The following is a 12,343-nucleotide window of genomic DNA, read 5'->3' as shown; positions in this document are numbered from 1 at the left end:
AGTTCAGATAACTCTAGATCTCACTCCAAATCACTAAACCCATTGAAATCTTCATCCTCTGTGTGTTGAGTCGGACCGATTTTCATCTTCGCCAAAACACCAAGGGCCAAACCTCAGCATTGTAGCTTAAAGTAAAGAACTTTTTTCTGCAACGTTACCCTCGGATGACAGGCCCAAATAATCCAAATGAAACCTTTACTTGTCATATATCGCACAAAATAGTTTTTATTGAACAAGCAGTAGATATGCCTTTAAATCTGAAATTCCATGCAGTTTCAGAGGGAAAATATTGAAAAAAAGTTTCCAATAGACTCGCGACCCACTGAAAAAGGTTCCGCGACCCACTTTTGGGTCCCGACCCACCAGTTGAGAATGGGATATTCTATTTCTTGCTTTTTTAGAGTACTGTAAAAGGAATTTGATCTTTATTTGCATAACGTTTCTCAAAATAATCTCGAGGGCCAGAGGTTCTGTGCTGGAGGGCCGGCTTTAGCCCGCAGGCCTGACGTTGCCTACCCCTGACCTAGACGCTTACATTATTCTATGTTGTGTAGCACAAAAAAGCTAACTAAGATGTCCGAAAGAACTTTTAAAAGCCTGAATAAAGCATAATATCAGACCTTTGTTACTTTTTTACTCATGATGCAGCAATTCAATGGTCATTCGTCATATTGTACTAATGGCTGTAGCCCCAAGGCTGCTATTAAATCAAGACATTCATTATTTCCTATTTGATTACCTAAACTCCCCGCAAAAGGCCAAGAACCATCACGAACAGCTTGTGTTGCCCTTTTAAAGACATGCTGTCATCATTTTTGCCCTGCCAGGAAATGACATGTCTGAGTAGCCGGCGCAATCTTCCCCAAACCCCGTGTAATCCTGTACGAAGACAGTCAGACACATGTTCCAAGATGTAGCCAAAAAACATCATCTCATCGCCCCTTTTTTCTCGCTCTCCGCAATATCACATGTTCCTGCGGGCCAAAGAGGTTTTAGCGCAGAAATATAGCGCACAACAAGCCTGTTTTCCTGGAGGGAGGCTGGCTTGAATTTAATGTAAACAGCCAGTTCGAGTTTCAGACCATCTGTTTTTCCGCTGCTCTTTTACAGACTCCATCTCCCCTGTGTTCTGAGGCGCCCTCTGTCATTCGCTAGATCTGCTCCTTCCTGTTGTGTGTTTGTGGCTGCGCTTTGTACGACGTGTGTGCGTGTGTTGGATATCCGCCGCTCCCCGCATTGATTTAAGTTTGAAAGTTTTAGATACAAAGTTAATAGGCCTATATCTTTTTTGTTGTTGAGCTTTTAACCATGCTGTTATGTTGGTGTGTTTTGCTTCATTCAGGCATGTAAACACCTTAATGATATCGCCTGCTTATTGTTGTGCATACATTGACTAGCAGGATTGATCCAGCCTTACTGTAGCACTTATGTGAAAACAAGCCTTTGAGCCTTTGACATTTACTAACTGCTTGTAAAATGATTCCCCACACAGAGCATTAGTCACACAACACAGTGTCCGGATGAAAGTAATTGTGGTTTAGGTTTTCATTTGCCCGAAAGCTGAAATCCATGTCATGTCCTGGTTCAGTTCAGTTCTTCACTTTTGTTTAACCAAGCCTTATGGAAGTTAATCTTATTTACATTTTTAGACCATAGTTAAGCTAAAATTACAATTTACTCTTTATCACAAGCTCAAGGTTGAAGGTAGTGGAGTAAAATCCCTTATCTGCTGCCCAAGTGCGTTACTAGTTCCCGTGAGTTAGATGCATTTCGAGGCCGGTAGCTCAGAGTGAGACAGAGGCCCTGTCCATACGAAGTCAAGGTGAGGACCAAACGCAAAGATATTTATCATGGCCAAACCGCCTTTTCTCTGCCCAATCCCATTAGACCTTGGACTGGGCCTGGTCGGTACTTGGATGGGAGACCATTTGGGAACACCAGGAAGTCTGACGAATGTTGTGAGTGAGTGAGTGGTTGGCGGTGGTCGGAGAGGCCGATGGCGCAGACTGGTTGTCTCGCTTCCGTCAGTCTACCCCAGGGCAGCTGTGGCAGTAGTTTACCACTTTCATTCATATGGAGTGAATGAATAATGCGATGTAAAGCGTCTTTGAGGGTCCAGAAAAGCGCTATATGAAACCAGTGCATCAGTCCAGTGTATCGTCCATACGAGCCCGGCGTTTTGGGGGTCTGTAAACGAACATTTTCCAAACTAGGTCCCAGAGTGGAAAGATCTCAAAACGCCGTTTACGTGGCGCCGTTGTTACGACGTCTCCGCAACTTTTACTAAAACGATGACATCACAGCTCCAGAGTGGTGTCTGTGATCCATAATCTACTGACCTTAGAGTGATGTTTACTCACGGATCTATGATGGTTTTACTCCGCTCCTCTTTGCTCCACTGTAGTCTGGAAGCCACAGGTGGAAAGTAGAAAAATAAGGGCGAGTCAAGTCTGTGTTTTTGGACAGTCAAAGTCCGATCACTGACAGGTTTTTTTGCTTTAGTCCCGTCATGTGTAAAGAATAATCTCGCCTCCTCATCTCTTCTGTAGATCGTAAATCCTTGAATCAGTTTCATTTTCACTGTTTACATTCCACAAAAGTTTACTGCGCATGCACTACATCTTGTTCTATTATCTGTGTTAGTGTCACAGCGCCTCACACAGGCCTGGAAGATGAATTGCGCCGTTTTCACAGACCTGAGTCGGCCCATGTGGAGGCACACATTTACTGAGCTGGCTTCGTGCTTACAAAGAAGGTTTCTGAAAATACAAGCGTTTTGTCTTCGTGTGGATATAGCCTGAAGTGAGCTGCACTGATTTACACTACCCCGTACTTGAGATTAGTAAAAATGCACTTTATTTAAATGCTATCAGTGCATTTGGTCTGCTTTTCTTTCACAAACGCTGTGTTTAAACTCTCAGCACACCACTTTTCCATGTGACCCACCATTTGCGAACCACTTCCCTACGGTGCAGTCAATATTTCTGTCTATTTCGCAGTATTCCCAGTATTGTCAGCCTCTTCCCTTGGCCGTGTCGTGACTGTTGCCTTGGCTGCCCCGGCCACAGTAGCGCGCTCATTCCTTTCTCTTCAGTCTGGCTTCCTCCTGCGATACCATCGCTCCGCAGTCAGGGTCAGAGCCGGTGTGTGTTGACGTTTTAGGCGCGCTGTTATTTTTGTCAAGCGGCTAAACCCCAGCATGAACGGACGAACCCGCGCCGCCTGAATGAGGTGTGGTGACATTGATCCAAGGACGACAAGTGTGGATTTGTTTGTCCATAAGCACCTGTGGGAATGACGTTGTGTTCAAAGATTTTATTAGCTTATTGAGGTAGAGGATATTTGGCCGATGAGGTATAAGTTGACAACCAGCCTGAATGGTATCGAAAAGCTAATGTTATGATGGATGACGTCACATAAAGAGACAGATTAAATGATCAGAGCAAAGCATTCATTTTCAACTATAGTGTAACCATACAATAGTAAAAATTCACAGTTCAAAATTAGTGTAGGGTCCAGTATACAGTTTTTATGCTAATATACATTTATCTAATTGCAGAAAGGCGTGAGCTGGGAAAAAACAAGTAGACTATTATTTCATTGGGTCACTTTTTATTACACTTTGCTCTTTGTTTCGCTCCTCTCTTCAAAAGCGCACATGTCCACTTCCTCATTTCCTCGCTGGCTACTTACGGGGTGTCCTCTTCACCCCTGCAATTATTCTAATCAAACGCAGCCCTCCGCACTGATAATATTTACCCATGTGCTCTCATAGGAAGCCTCGGTGTGGCCCAGTGGAGGGCTGTTTTTCCATGTGCTCATGTTTAAGGCGGGACCCCACAGGAGCCGGCCAGAACAAATGACAGGAGGAAATGAAATCCCAGCTCAGACCTCTGCTGCACCTGTATGAGGCCCGGGTGGACCGGCTAACGGTCGCTGGCTGGTTTGTGAGTTCAGGGTGAAGGAGGATGCTCCCGGGTGTTGATTTATGAAGGAGTTTTGTTAATTATTGGTGTTGATTGTTCAAAAAAAGGAGGGGGAAATGTATCGTCTTTCAATTTTAAACGTCTGAGATAAGTGTTTTGGATCATAAAGTTTAAAGGGACTATAGGGAGTTAAAAAATGTTGAAACCAAGTATTTTCCTCCCCCTACATGTTCCAGCCATGTCCTAATGTATAGAATGAGCTTAGACCTGTTCACCACAACTGCCTCTAAAATCCTGCCGTCATGCACGAGCTTAATATATGAAGCTGCAGTTACACATATGACCTGGTGGCAGTAGTGAGTATAAAATGGCCAACTTGCATCCAGCCCCTTTAAGATCTTTGAGTCTTTCCTCTTAACTAGCAATGCATATACACAAGGATTCTGAACTTGTACCCATGTCCTTGCACATGTATAGGTGAGACGTAGTGCAATGTAATGCAATATTATTTGTAACCATATACTGTCGACCTAAAGTTCACTTATTTGATGAAGTATTGCGTTTCGTGAGAGTGTTTTTTTTTTTCTATTGTCACATTGGCGTGAACATAATGTGCTTGTCTCTTGAGGATTAAATATCCAATAACTTTACGTCCCCTTTGAACTCTGTCCTCTGGAGGCTGCTTGTTGTCATTCCATCTGTTTGCATGTGTCACTGTAGCATGGATGGTATTAGTCTCCTCACAGCGACAGCAGACTCTGTTTCAGTGTCCAAAGGCTATTTTATAAGAGAAGGATACACAGCCAGTATGTCGGAGAATGATTGATTTGTATCTCTTCTCGGAGGTGGTGGTGGTAAAAGGGTGAGATGGGGAAGCTGAGGTTACTGCTGCTGCAGTGGAGACAGGGTTTGGAGAGAAGCACCACATGACTACAGCATTAAAGAGGAGAGAAAATGTATTGAGAGGTAGAGCAGGAATAAAGTAAAAGTTTTATGATGCAGAATTTAAGTAAAACAGACAACATGTGTATTGTTTTATGATCAGATGAACTAATATTTACAAAAGACAAATCCCCAAAAAGATAGCATGCACTGTCATTTTATCTTTTTTCTTTATATTTTGTGATTTGATAATAATCAAAGCTCCATTTTTTGGAAGTTTGCATAGTGTGAAAGGATTACAAACCAGAATACTTTCATGAACAAAGCTAAAGTGAAGCAAACATTGGATTTCACTCTGCAAGCATTGAAAAGCTAACAGTTGTGTTCACCTCTGGAGCCCTACCTCCTCAGGGCCCTCTCACATATGAACCCGCTGTGACCTCACGCTGCTCTCTGATTGGCCGAGACCTGTAAACCCCAAGGCGCAGGAGGAAGAGCGAAATGAAGAGGCGCAGCTACTGGGGACTAAGGTTTTAACAACCGGCAGCTGATCAAGCACGCACTTTCTCAGGCTGATTTGTATGGTAGTGCATCAGAGCCTTGAGCAGAAATAAACTGCTACAATAACTTTAGACTGAGTCATGTCAGTTCAGATGTCAATCCCCACGGCCGAGGTTGGCTCAAGACGTCCATTTTGTTTTTGACAGTTGAACATGGTCTTTGAATGCGGACAAGCAGGTTTCTGAAATATTTATGTGACATGAGTATATCTTTACCCTTTTAGCCTTGGATTAATTTTGCCAATTTGCAATACTGTACATAACAAGGTTTCAGAAATGGCTTCCTTTTTTTCCTTCCCTATTTGTTTTTATTACATTTTAAAGCTAATTAGTCACACACATAAGTAGTAATCATCTTTCCTCAAATGAGATATTGGATGCTCTGTCATTTGAGCCCGCAACATGTAATTTCGCAGTCACGTATTGTCTCTGCTGATTGGCTATAAATGAAGACAAGTTTGCCCAGTCTGTCCATTGCTCGTCACTCGCTCGCCTGTGTCTCTGTGCTGAGTGACTTGTTGCTCATTGTGGTGATATTGCAAGTGCTCCGGTTCCCTGACACGTTGCCTCTGTCGGGCCACACACTGATGAGACTGGTGACTCAGACGGTCATCGTGATTGCAAGGTCAAACTTCAAACGCTGTCCCTTTATCTTCAGCCTTCCCCTCAGTCACCGCCGCCTCCTCCACTCGCCACACAGTGATTCCTGATTAGCCTCGTCGCGGACACACAATCGCTGATTACAACGGCCCTAACCAAATACACGGGTCTTCGAACCGAGATAATTCCCGCAGATTTTTTGAGTGAGAATTGTGCCATTATTGATCGGATTATTGACGCCACTTTTGTAGGTCATCGTTGAGGTCATCAGTCTGAGACTGGCCGTATCTGTGAGGTCATCAGCACGCTGCCATAGAAGGTGTAACGCGGTTTGAGGAGACGATATCGGCTAACGGTGACTTGCAGATAACCTTTCCACAGTCTCTACGCTATGACCCAAAATCCATTAGCCAAAATAGGTTTAGAAAGATCCCTGACGCCAGTGGGCATTTTTAGAATCCTTTTATAGATATTGAGTTAGGTGTTAGGGCAGTGGTTAAGGGTGAGATTGCAGCATCTATAGTGGTTCGGGCCATTTGTGTTTTTTATTTTATTTTTTATAGCCATTTGTTAATCCCTACGGGGATTAATATAGTACCTTAAACTATTCCTGCCAATTTGTCAAACAATCTCCAATTCACAAATGTATTTGGCTGTAGAAGCTGTGTTTTAGAGGCTGCAAAGTGTCTAGTGTTATTTTATATCTACATAAAAAATGTTGTAGCACAGTAATATAGATGCGTGTATTGGCCCTCTGTTGGCACCATGTTTCATACAGGTCTGATTGTGGGAATGATGGTGCTTGGTCAGATTATTATCACATGTTTCTGTTGATCACTGGTGCCTGATCTAATAAAGATGACCTTCAACAAGATGTGTCCAGCAAATGATGACGACATCTCAGTGTTGTCACTGAATGATCTGTACTGTTTATTCCTGTGTGCTTTTGAGCATTTTGACTTCGGCACTGATTTTTAGCTCTTAACGGTTAAAGGGACCGAGTTTAAAAATGGCCAACTTGCATCTAGCCCATGGGTAGGCAATGTCGGACCCGTGGGCCAAATCCAGCCCTCCAGCACAGAAACTCTGGCCCTTCTAAACATGCAAGAAATAGTGTTAGTATTTTAAAAATGTCCAGGGAAAATATCCCACTTGGTCCTACAGTATGTAACGTAAAACAGTGATTCTCAACAGGTGGGTCGGGACCCAAAAGTCGGTCGCAGAACCTTTTTCAGTGGGTTGCGAGTCCATGGGGAACTTTTTTTTCAATATTTTCCAGCTGAAACTGAATGGATTTTCAGTTTTCAAAAGGCATATCTACTGCTTGTTCAATAAAAACTTGTGTGGGAAAACACAATATTTTGTACAATATATGACAAATAAAGGTTTAATTTGGGTTATTATCCGAGGGTAACGTTGGGTCGTGACTTGGGAACCACTGATGTAAAACTTTGGCATTTGCAGAAAAAAAGTTCTTTACTTTAGGCTACAATGTTGAGGATTCGGCCCTTGGTGTTTTGGCAATGAAGAAAATCGTCCCTCCATGACACAAACTTGCCTGCCCCTGATCTAGCCCCTTTAAGCTGCATTACAATTGTCATCAGTAAAACCAATATTTGATTTGACCACGTTCACTGGGATCATGTTTACACACAGTGTCACACACCCTTTCTTTAATCCAGTGCTCCATTCTAAGTGTTTACAGTTTTTACAGGTTCAGAACAGTTGACGCCTGTAGTGTCACTTGGTTGTTTTCATTCTTCGCTTGTATCCCGCACCATCTGCCTTGTTCGCTATCACCCTGGAACCGCGTGCAGCTGCGGCAGTTACAGCCTAATTAAAAGTGTAACTATTTGCAATGCCATTTGCTCCGTCATAGCTGCTAGGAGAGCCCTAACAGCTGCTTGGCATTGAGCTTGTTGACTCCGAGAGCCTGTCGCCGCCCGTTTACCACAGATAAAATGTTTAGCCTCTTAAATCAAGCACCGAATAAAGACAGACAGGACAGAACCAGATAAAGGAAGGGTTTAATTGGAGCCGTCTGACGCACGATCAGGCGCGTTTAAAAGGGGAGATTGAAAGGGTTGTTGGTATGGCGACGGCAGAGTGGGAGGGATTTCAGGGAAAAGAGCAGGAGTGAAACCTTAGCACCTGAGGGCTATAGCCGCCGGTGCCAGGAGGCGACTTTTACGATCCCGCGGCCAGACGCAAATAAAGGTTCTGCCGAGCGGCTAAATGGCGCACATACACAACCACGCGAGCGTACGGGCCGCAGTGTGGTTTTATAATGTCACAGTTATTCAATGTTTCCAGACCCGGTAATGCAGTGTGACTGAACAAGCACGGAGCATCCACAGGGGCAGCCAGCGGAGGAAGGAAGGAGGTGGAAAAGTATAAGGAACAGCGCTAGGTCTCCTTTAAACCCAGTCAAGAGCAAACAAAGAGGTTTTCATATGTTCTTTGAGTCTAATCAGCCACTTTTGACAAGATCCCTTTGGACTTTCTCTCAACACGTAGCGTGGACGGTCTATGAGTTTCAAAAACGGGGATTTAGAACAGTTTGACATGGAAGACATTTAAAGTGCATAAAATGACAGGTTTTTCTATTTGTTGCCTATTTTGAAGGACAATGCCAGTGGTAAGTGTTTATAATTTTGCTGTTTGGTCATAAGGTGAGAATTATGGAAGGTTTACCTCTTATGTCACATCCTGTGCTAGTTTCTATTAAGGAAGAAAAATGATAAATGCCACAGAAAATGTAAAATTAGGAAAATCTTGGTAACATTTTTTAGGGAAATCTTAATTGTGTGAATAACATTCTGTTGATTTGGTAGTCCAGCCTGTCATATGCTCTCTAATAATTTCTGATTTGAGAGCAAATTACAAAATAAGTTGTGTTAAATCTTCCTCTTTTTTCGCTCATTAACTCACTTCTTCCTGCGTTTCCCCATTTCTGAGACTCATTCAGGATTTCCGATCTGTAATTTGTCTGATTTGGGTAAAAGGACCAATCAGCAGTGAAAATATCCCTCTTTGTGACACAGAAGGGGGAAAAACAGGGGTTTCCAAATTCTATTGCACAACAAAAGCAGATAACCCCTTCATTGTTAGTACGTCTTCAAACTGGCTCTTTATGGACCGTGCATGACGCAGACGGGTACTGAACCCCGATGCCATAGAGCTGGTCAACAAGTGCTGTATTGTTGTAAATGACTGAAAGAAAAGATGTACTCATTACTTTTGAAAGTAGTGCCCTAAAAAGGTAGTTATGAGATGAAGTATCACAATGTGTATCATGTTTGTGTTGACTGTACTGTGCTGATGTTGCTTACAAACAGCCCTGCAGTCAGCGGCATGACTAATGTTACGCCCACACACACACACACACACACACACACACCACGCTCCAATCACCACATTGTCATGATGCCGGTAGAGCCATTATAATGATTCTAGGTTTTGAATTTGTGTTCCAGTGCATGTAAATAAAAGATCTCTATTTGTGATCATTCTTGTCAATGCCCTTGCTTCATTCTGGCATTTTAGCTCCACTCTTTCAACTGTCATCCACCCCAACTCCTTCACAGCAGCAGGAACATCAGCCACCATCTCTACCTATAGCTTGTAGCTATAGGTAGAGATGGTGGCTGATGTGTGAGGTTTTTTTTCTATTCAATAATTTATTCATCACTCCTCCTCACTCATTTACCTTTTTCCACTTTTATCCCCTGGTTGAAGCATGTGTTGACTCCAATTAGTTTTATACCATCTAATAATTGAAATAATTGAAATTTTTGATAGCATTAAGGTGATTCCCAAAGTTGAGAACGACTGCTTTGTAACAACTGCATACCCATCCCATTGCTTTCAGTCAAAGCTGTACTGTTTTCTATTCATAAAGGTTCAGATCTAAATTCCATTCATTGGCAGTGATACACAAAAGCGTCACCTCTGTTAAAGTCTGAGTGTTGATAATAGATATATAAACATCGAGCTAATGTTTGGGTTTTTTGCAATATTGGCTATTGGCTGATCTATTGCAGATAAAAGCCAATAACTCCAGAACTGAAGCTGATAAGACTTCCTATCACGATGAAAATTGGTTACAAGTTTGTACACCTAGTAACATATTTTATGTATTTTATGTTGCTGACTTGCTTATGATTTTGGGAATCATAAGAGATAGACTTACAGTTTCTGGTTTTGGAATCTGCTGATGTTTGTCTTTAAAACGAGCTCCCTCTGAAACACCTACACTAAACAGAAATGTCTTGAATAAATCAGCCCTATGCCCCTATTAAAGTGCCCCCATCACAGTTCAACACCCACACATTTTACATATCGGTCGAGTCTAGTTGACAAGTCTTAAGAAGGTCTGCCAAAGCACTGCTTCACTCAGAGCAAACACACATGTAGCTATAAATATGATGATATACAATATGTGCAGTGGCCGTACCCCTTGACCCCAACCCACATTTCAACATGACATGCCATGAACTCCGCTATACTGTACATGTAAACTTTTCATTCGTTTGTGCTGCGTGGTGGACATCACTTCCTGTATTTGCCGGGCCTGCCTCATTGAGCTGTCAGTCAGCGAGCCTATCTTTGTGTCATTGTTCTGCCAGGGTGGAGAGGTCAGTTTGTGAAGGGGCTGTTTTTAGCAGCAAATTCCCCAGTCGTCTAAGTCTTCCCAAAGCACGGCTCAATATATAGCGGAGGGGGTGCGTCTACTGCACTGCAAACGAAGGGTGTTGTTTTTAGAGTATACAGTGTGAGGAGGAAGAAATGCAAAGTACAGACCCTGCAACCAACTATATGTTATCCGACCTAAGTATTAACTATAAAAGTTCATCTCGTGCATTAGGTGGATGTGTTTAATGGATCACTGCGTTCACTACAGTGGTATTAAAGGCTGTTGTGAGAGCCCGCTGTGACCTGGTGTTGACCTGTGTACAGTGTGTGCGGACTGGGACTGACTGTTTGTAAAGCGCCCGTGTGCTTCAGCCCATTAATAAGGGACTACTCAGCCATAGAGCTCACCTTTTTCCCCTATAATTGCTCTTCTCCTTCCCCGTCTCTCGCCCACTCGTGCACGGTGCGCGGCCGCGGCGAGCCGAACATCGCTGAAAGACATTGTGCATCATTGCCGTTGTATTAGATTTCACTAATCGCGTTTCATGCTGTTTACAGGAGCAGCAATTATTCTGCAGTTATGTGGGAAATGCAGGGGGAGAATGCGTGAAGCGGCTGGAACAAGGTTGGAGGAAGGTTGGGCGCTGAGAGGTGCATGTGTAAGCAGAAGCACTTTGATAAACAACATGGTCAAGCCTCTGCAGCTGGTATTATTGCAAGGAAAGGGGACTAATGCAAACTTGATAAAAGTGGAGCTTAAGAAGTATGTAAAAGTGCACTTTAAAGTCAAATTAGTGTTACAACAAAAGGATGAACTTGGCTGGGTTCAGGATAAAGAGTAAGGCTCACTAGCTCATAAACTAGTCCAGGAATTGAACTTTCTTGCTTTGAGTCAACACTTGAGCCACTGTACCACCAGGCAAGTTATCGATCCTTCATAGCTTCACATTATGCTTTATGAATAAGAAAGTTTTCCAGTTTGCCAGCCTGACCAACACAAGTTCTATGGCTTTAGACTAGATGACTTCACGACACCATCACTGCTCTCTGCTCACAAAGTTGCTGATCACCACTGATGAGGTATTTGTTTGTGCAGTCTTAATTGATTTTCTCTATGGCAACATACGGACAAAACACGAGCATGGGATACAGTGCAGTCTGAACATCTCACTTTACAAAGAGCGGGCCCCATCGAGACCCCCTTAGAGAGGGAGACGCCACTTCAGAGGGAGGGGTGAGCGAGCCGCCTCAGTTCACTGGCAGGATCAGATTTTTCCCCGCGCTAAATGACAGCCTGTGTGTAGAAGTGTGTACACGCTGCCAGTAATAGCCCATGTTTGATTTGAGCATTTGCCAGCTTGAGCCTGGGTGTTAGTCCCATAGCTCTTGCACTAACATGCTAAAAAGCTTCCCGGTTGTAGCTTGGTTTGGTAGCTTGGTCGCAGCTCTATGGAAACGGTTTGAGCAGGATAGTGGTGAGGAAAGTGGTGTATTTGCAGTGTTAGGGCGAGGGTGAGGTGTGGGAGCCATAACTTTGATTCAGGGGTTATTTCAAAACAAAGTAATTGAAGAAAATGTTTTGATACTGAGTTGTGGTGTATTTGCTGCTTAGTATCATTCATTGTGTCCACTTGTTACTATTTTAACTTAACATTTTTCAGCCACTTGCTCCGATGTCTGACCACATGGACCTTGAAAGTTATAGTTATGATAACCTGTAGATTTTTTTTCAAGTGTTAA

General features: G+C 43.1%; 1 protein-coding gene across 6 annotated transcripts in view; it reads left to right on the top strand.

Moving 5' to 3' along the window:
* aopep (aminopeptidase O (putative)) overlaps nt 1-12,343 on the top strand; it is a 109,024-nt gene that overhangs the window by 73,059 nt on the left and 23,622 nt on the right. The gene's annotated exons all lie outside the window — the stretch shown is intronic.

This window comes from Gobius niger (assembly GCF_951799975.1).
Source record: "Gobius niger genome assembly, chromosome: 1".
NCBI lineage: Eukaryota > Metazoa > Chordata > Actinopteri > Gobiiformes > Gobiidae > Gobius > Gobius niger.
This window is presented reverse-complemented; position numbering and strand designations above follow the sequence as displayed.